The following is an 8,190-nucleotide window of genomic DNA, read 5'->3' on the forward strand; positions in this document are numbered from 1 at the left end:
GGTCCCTCACTAACTTCTACAGATGCACTATTGAAAGCATACTGTCCGGGTGCATAATGGTCTGGTATGGCAACTGCTCTGTCCAGGACCATCAGAAACTACAGAAGGTGGTGTGCACAGCCCAGACCATCACTGAAGCCACCTTCTATCCATGGACTCTATTCACACGGCTCGCTGCCATGGAAAGGCAGCCAACGTCATCAAAGTCCCATGGCACCCTGGTAATGACCTCCTACAATATCTTCCGCCAGGCAGAAGATACAGAAGCCTGAACACACGCACAAGCACGCTCAGGAACAGCTTCTTCCTAGCCATTATTAGACTGTTGAATGGAATCTAGCCTCAAATAATGTAACCTGCATGCCTTTAAGTCTTTTTGGTCTGTACGTACTTTGCTTCCTGTGATTTTCCTGTACTGCTCGTAAACAAAGCTTTTCACTGTATTTCAGTGCACATGACAATAAATCAATCAATCTTTCTCCACGAATCCCTACAGTGGGGAAGCAGGTCAGTCAGCACATCAAGTCCACACTGACCCTCTGAAGAGCATCTCACCCAGACACACACACCTACCCTATCCCTGTAACCCTGCATCTCCCATGGCTAACCCACCTAGCCTGCACATCCCTGGGCACCATGGGGCAATTTAGCATGGCCAACCCACCTTAATGTACACATCTTTGGACTATGGGAGGAAACTGGAGCACTCAGAGAAAACCCACACAGACACAGGGAGAATGTGCAAACTCCACACAGACAGTCACCCAAGGCTGAGATTGAACTCGGGTCCTTGGTGCTGTGAGACAGCAGTGCCAACCACTGAGCCTCCGTGCCGCCACCTTCAACAATAAGCAATAAAGGCATTCAAAGAAAATGAGTGAGAAATATGTATTTCCTTTAGTGGACCAATGAATTGCTTCCACGTTTGCTTGAAGTAATGCTATGGTGATTAATTGTACAGACTTCAACAAGAAAGAAGGGCAAAATTATCTGAGATAACAAAGTGTAGAGCTGGATGAACACAGCAGGCCAAGCAGCATCAGAGGAGCAGGAAAGCTGACGTTTCAGGCCTAGATCCTTCTTCAGAAATCTGGTCGTTTCTGGCTGGCATCACAGAAAATAATAAGAATGAAACTGCCTTGTGGTTACAAATGTTGAACTGGTTCACTCAATGTCTTTTGGAGAAGGGAATCTGCTGTCCTTGCAAGGCCTGTGCTGACACAGTGAAGGTAATCCTAATTTTTGATGAAGTTAGAAAATGAGCAGCAGTGGGTCAACAACTTATTGTATGTTCTTCCCTATTTAGATCTTTGTAAAAGCAAAATATGTGGATGCTGGAGGGCTGAAAAAAAATCTGAAAGTGCTGGAAATTCTCAGTAGGCCAGATAGCATCTGTGGAGAGAGAAAGAGGATTAACATTTTGAGTCCAATACGACTTTTCAAAACCGTGTTTTTACGACAAGGTCAATAGACTTTTGAAGCTCCCTGCCAAAGAAAGCATTTGAGTTGGGCTTTGAAATGAGTTACAGTGGAAATGTGGGGAACTTAGTTGTGTGGTAGGTTGTTAATTCACAACTGAGTTTCAATGGTTGTTTAATGGATTAAGTTCAGCTTTTAATATGAGAAAACAAAATGAGAATATCAGTAATGAAATTGTGGAATGGTTAAAACAGCTCAGCATATTACTAAATGCCCCTTTGGGAAGCAAATCTACTATCCCTCCCTGGTCTGATTTATGTATCATTTCACACCTACAGGAATGTGGTTGATTCTCAACTTCATCTACAATTCCAATCCCCAATCCTTATTTTACAGTAAAAGCATTTAATGTACAGATTTAAGACATCAAATTCAAACATGTCTGGGCCATTAGTTCATCTGCACACCTGTCACACCCATTCTGAACAGTGTTTGTGCAGATTCAAATAATAATTACTGAACAAAATAATCAAAGAACCGCAGATGCTAGAAATCAGAAACAATGAAGAAAAAAATTGCTGGGAAAACTCAACCGATCTAGCAGCATCTGTGGAGAGAAAACAGAATTAAAGTTTCTGGTAGAGTGACCCTTTTTCAGAACTGATTGTAGCTGGGAAAAGATATATACTAAAGATGGAAGGAGGAGGAAGGGTAAAGGACAGGTGGAGATGAAGCCCAGAGAGAGAGAAAAACAGTAGGACAGACAAAGGAATGGGTAAAGGTCAGCCTGGGAGAATGAATAACTGCTAATGGGGACCATTACTAGCTGACATTTGTGGTAACAGCCTGTGTGATACCTGGCGTGTAGGTGTTGGGGTAAGGACATGGGAGAAGGTGCTCCAGCCCTGAAATTATTGAACCTGATATTGAGTCCTAAAGACTGCAAGGTCCCCAAGTGGAAAATGAGATGCTGTTCTTCCGCTTGTGCTGAGCTTTGCTGGGCCACTGCAGCAAGCCCGAAAAAGAGACATTGGCTGGGGAACAGGGTGGTGTCAGTTGAGGTGACAGGCAACTGGAAGCTCAGGGCCGTTTTGTGGACAGAACGTAAATATTCTGCAAACCGGTAGCCCAGTCTCCCCAGTGTAGGGGAGACCACATTGTGAGCAGCAAGTACAGTAGACTAAATTGAATGAAGTGCAGATAAATCACTATGTCACTTGGGAGATGCATCTGAAGCCTTGGATAGTGACAAGGGAGGAAGTAAGCAGGTAGGTGTTATACCTTCTGCAATTGCATGGAAGGGTGCCGTGGGGATCAGGGGAGGTGTTGGAAGTGAAGGAGGAATGGACCTGGATGTCCCAGCGGAAGACTGACAAGGGAGTGGAGGGGAATATGCATTTAGTGGTGGCATCCCTTTGGAGATGGCGGAAATGGCAGCTAATGATCCTTTGGATGTGGATGCTGGTGGGATGGTAAGTGAAGACAACAGTGACCCTATTGCTGTTGTAGGAGTGAAGACAATATGTGAGGGCCAAAGTGTGGGAGATGGGTCAGACACAATTGATCCTCCATTGAAGAAGAAGGTGAACATTTCGGAGGACACATCTTTTACTCCGCTCCCAAACCCCACCCCATCTTCAGCATATATACCTACAATCGGTTCTAAGGAAGGATCACTGAACCTGAAACATTAACTCTGCTTTCTCTCCATTGATGCTGCCAGATCTGCTCAGTTTTCCCAGCTGCTTTCCTTCTGCTTTTGTTAAACGACAATTGCACTGATTTTGTCAAGATCAGGTTTGAGAGTGGGATGGATTTGTGGAGCTTCATTTCTTCTGGGCAGATTAAGAAAAACATTATCATGATCAACAGTAAACAAGACGAGATTGCACCATAACTGCGTGGCAAATCTCAGGAATTCTGAGTAAGCACTTTGTCGTCCTCTAGTGACAGCAGTGTGTAATTACCAGTGCATAAGACAAAAAGAAAGATCAGATCACATGAGAGATAGTAGGAACTGCAGATGCTGGAGAATCCGAGACAACAAGGTGCAGGGCTGGATGAACACAGCAGGCCAAGCAGCATCATAGGAGCAGAGAGGCTGACGTTTCGGGCCTAGACCCTTCAACGTCAGCCTCTCTGCTCCTATGATGCTGCTTGGCCTGCTGTGTTCATCCAGCCCTGCACCTTGTTGTCTCAGATCACATGAGGCGTCAGAGTTCGAGACAACAGTGTGGAGCTGGAGGAACACAGCAGGCCAGGCAGTATAAGAGGAGCAGGAAAGTTGACGTTTCCGGTAGGGACCCTTCTTCAGAAATGAGGAGGGGGAAGGGAACTCGCCAGTGAGGCAGTGAGAGTGGGCCGGCTGGGGAAGGTAGGTGGGCTGGTGATAGGTAAGTGCAAGTAGGGAGTGGTGGGGATTGGTCAGTGGCATGGGTGGGGCGGATGGGACTGGACTCACCTCCGCTTACCTTGACTCTGTTTTTCCCCGGTCCAAGAACTCCTAACCTACATCTGGGACACCACCCATGCCCCCCACCTCCTCCAAGACTTCCAATTCCCTGGCCCCCAACATCTCATCTTCACTATGGACATCCCTATCCCTGTACACTTGTATCCCCCACACAGATGGCCTAAAAGCCCTCCGCTTTTTCCTCTCCTGCAGGCCCAACCAGTCGCCCTCCACCAACACCTTCATCCGCTTAATAGAACTTGTCCTTACCCTGAACAACATCTCTTTTAACCCCTCACACTTCCTACAGAATAAGGACGTGGCCATGGGACCCGCATGGGCCCAAGCTATGCATGTCTCTTCATAGGATATGTCAAACAGTCCCTTTACCGCTGTTACACTGGCACTATCCCCCACTTCTTCCTCTGCTACATCGATGCTGTATCGGTACTGCCTCGTGCTCCCATGAGGACTTTGAACAGTTCATCAACTTTACTAACACCTTTCACATCAACCTCAAATTCACATGGAACATCTCTGATACCTCCCTCTCCTTCCTGGACCTCTCCGGCTCCATCTCTGGTAACTGCCTCGAAACTGACATCTATTTCAAGCCCACCGACTCCCACAGCTACCTGGACTACACCTCCTCTCACCCACCCTCCTGCAAGAATGCGACCCCCTACTCCCAATTCCTCCGCCTTTGTCGCATCTGCTCCCAAGATGGAGTGTTCCACTCCTGAACATCCCAGATGTCGTCCTATTTCAAGGACCGTAACTTACCCCCCTGGTGATCAAAAATGCCCTCAACCACATATCTTGCATTTCTCTTGCACCCCCTCCCCTCAGCAAAAATATAGACAGAATCCCCCTTGTCCTCATATATCACCCCACCAATCTCCGCATCCAGCGTATAATTCTCCGCCACTTCTGCCACCTACAATCTGACCCCACAACCAAAGAGATTTTTCCCTCCCCACCCCATCTGCTTCTCGGAGGGACCACTCACTCCATGATTCCCTCGTTCGCTCCACACTCCCCACTAACCCCACCACAGCCGGCACCTTTCCCTGCAACCTCAGGGAGTGCTATACCTGCCCCTACACCTCTCCCCTCACCTCCATTGATGGCCCAAAACAAACCTTCCATATTTGACAGGGGTTCACCTGCACATTGTCAACTTGGTCTCCACTGCTCCAGATGTGGCCTCCCCTACATCGGTGAGACCAAGCGTAGACTCGAAGACTGTTTCGTAGAGCATCTGCACTCTGCACGTGACAAATGACAACATCTTCCAGTCATCAACCATTTTAACTCCCCCTCCCACTCCCTGGGTGACATGTCCATCCTGGGCCTCCTCAAGTGTCACAATGACAACACCCGCAAACTGGAAGAGCAACACCTCATATTCTGCCTTGGGAGCTTACAGCCCGATGGCCGAAACATGGAATTCGCCTGTTTTAAAATCTCCCCACCCCTGGCTTCATCCCATGCCCAATCCTTCCTCTCAACCCCACCTCCTTTTCCTGACACAACCTGTCCATCTTCTCTCCCACCTATCCACTACTCCCACCTCACTGACCAATGCCCACCACTCTCTATCTGCACTCACCTACCACCATCTCACCTACCTTCCCCAGCTCCCTTCCCCCACTGTATTTCTGAAGAAGGGTCCGAAATGTCAACTCTCCTGCTCTCTGATGCTGCCTGGCCTGCTGTGTTCCTCCAGCTCCACACTATGTTGTCTCTGACTCCAGCATCTGCAGTTCTTGCTATCTCTGAGGCATCAGAGTAAGTCTTGATTTGCATAACAGATTCGCATGCAAAGTTGAGGAACGGATCAAAGAATTGCCTTTCTACCGCACTCACTTGCACTGAAGGCATATGACTCTGTTCTCCCCAAACGTTAAATCGCTTGAAGACAGAGACTCCTCCATTTGTAGCGGTCTGAGGATATCTTTCCCTATGTCGGACAGAACTCATCTCCAAAGTTGTCATTCGTGGCCATTTTGGTACCCTGGCTAACGAAGTGAATCCAAATGTGCTCTGAGCAGGTCTAATATGTTCACTTCATGTTCCATGTTACAGGATGCCACAATCCCTTTGCAGTGGAGGCACCTGGTGATGTAAATAGTCAGTTACCTCCTCATAAAGTGCTTGTGAGCCCCAGCCTGACTCCACTCTCACACCCAAGGCCTCTATTGAATTCTATTTACCACAGTTGTGCTCTACATTTAATCTGCAAATGTTTGTTCCATAATTTTTTGCTTCCATACACATTACTTCCAATGCTGTTTATCTTTCTGTCATTAGGAGACTTTTATATGTGGCTTCCCAAACCACAGAGAGGGCTCAAACATAATCCCCTGTATGACACCATGAGTCACATGTTGCCAATTAGTGAACCTGTCCATTAACCCTGCTATCTGTCTCTTGCTGCTCAGTCAATTTCCTATTTTTAGAAATATTATTCTCTCAATTTACAAGCATAAATTCTAGCAAACAGTTTCTTAGGAGGGACTCTATAAATGGCTTCTGAAACATCATTTGAATAACATTCATAGACAGTCTCGCTTTACTACTTGAGCTACTTCTTCAAAAAATTCCATCAGGCATTAGGGAATGAACAGAAAGCAGAAGTACAGCATAGAATTAGGCATCAGCCATAATCATATTGAATGGTGGAGTAGACTCATAGGGCTGAATGGCCTACTCATTTTGCTAGTTTCTATGCTTGCAAGCATGACATTTACAAATGGTCTGTGTGTATAACTAAAAAAATTTCAAGTAGCCTAGCATAGATGTGGAGCTCATTGTTTTATAATACCAATTTTTGCATCCCATGTCTTTCTCAAATAGAAAGTTGAGCAGAGACTTTTACAATTTAGTGTTAGATTTTCTGAATTGAGAGAATTACGGCAGACCATACTTAAGGCATCTGCAATGTTCTCATGAACTTTCTTTAAATTCAGATGACAATTCTGATGACTAGTCCTGACTCATCTCACTCAGAGATGACTAGTCCTGGGATATTCCAGTCCTTTTTGCCATTAATTTCTGCAATACTGTTGATTTCTGACTTTAATTTGGTGAGTTCCTACTGCGGACTCAATGCTAATTTTCTTGGTAGACATAACATGCTATTCTTCTCCTCAGTAATGCTGCCTTTGAAGGATAAAGCATCTACCTTATATACTTCTGCACTCACAGCAGTGTTTACCTCCTATCTCTTAGCTGTAATTAAAACCACAATCTTGTGTCCTTTTCCTTCTGAATTTCCTTCTGAACTCATCCTTATGAATTCAAATAAGCCCCATGTGGTTGCCTCTAAACTTCCAGCATCGTAAATGAATGTGTTCCACTTTGTTACAATGGGAACACCTTGGCTTCCAGTTTTCACCTCTAACATCAGCAATTCCCCTCTGCTCTGGTTAGGAAACTAAGGGCATTCCCGGCTATGAACATAGAACATAGAACATTACAGCGCAGTACAGGCCCTTTGGTCCTCGATGTTGCGCCGACCTGTGAAACCAATCTGAAGCCCGTCTAACCTAAACTATTCCATTATCATCCATATGTTTATCCAATGACCATTTAAATGCCCTTAAAATGGGCGAGTCTACTATTTTTGCAGGCAGGGCATTCCACGCCCTGACTACTCTCTGAGTAAAGAACCTACCTCTGACATCTGTCCTATATCTATCACCCCTCAATTTAAAGCTATGTCCCCTCGTGCGAGCCACCACCATCCGAGGAAAAAGGCTCCCACTGTCCACCCTATCTAATCCTCTGATCATCTTATATGTCTCTATTAAGTCACCTCTTAACCTTCTTCTCTCTAACGAAAACAGCCTCAAGTCCCTCAGAGACAACAAGGTGCAGGGCTGGATGAACACAGAAGGCCAAGCAGCATCATAGGAGCAGAAAGGCTGACGTTTCGGGCCTAGACCCTTCATCAGAAAAGGGGGAGGGGAAGGGGGTTCTGAAATAAATAGGGAGAGAGTGGGAGGTGGATAGAAGATGGATAGAGGAGAGGATAGGTGGAGAGGAAACAAACAGGTCGAAGAGGTGGGGATGGGGCCAGTAAAGGTGAGTGTAGGTGGGGAGTTAGGAAGGGGATAGGTCAGTCCAGGGAGGACGGACAGGTCAAGGGGGCGGGATGAGGTTGGTCGGTAGGAGATGGAGGTGCGGCTTGAGGTGGGAGGAGGGGATAGGTGGGAGGAAGAACAGGTTAGGGAGGCAGGGACGAGCTGGACTGGTTTTGGGATGCGGTAGGGGGAGGGGAGATTTTGAAACTTGTGAAATCCACATTGATACCA

Source organism: Rhincodon typus, chromosome 13, assembly GCF_021869965.1.
Source record: "Rhincodon typus isolate 14 chromosome 13, sRhiTyp1.1, whole genome shotgun sequence".
Taxonomy (NCBI): Eukaryota; Metazoa; Chordata; class Chondrichthyes; order Orectolobiformes; family Rhincodontidae; genus Rhincodon; species Rhincodon typus.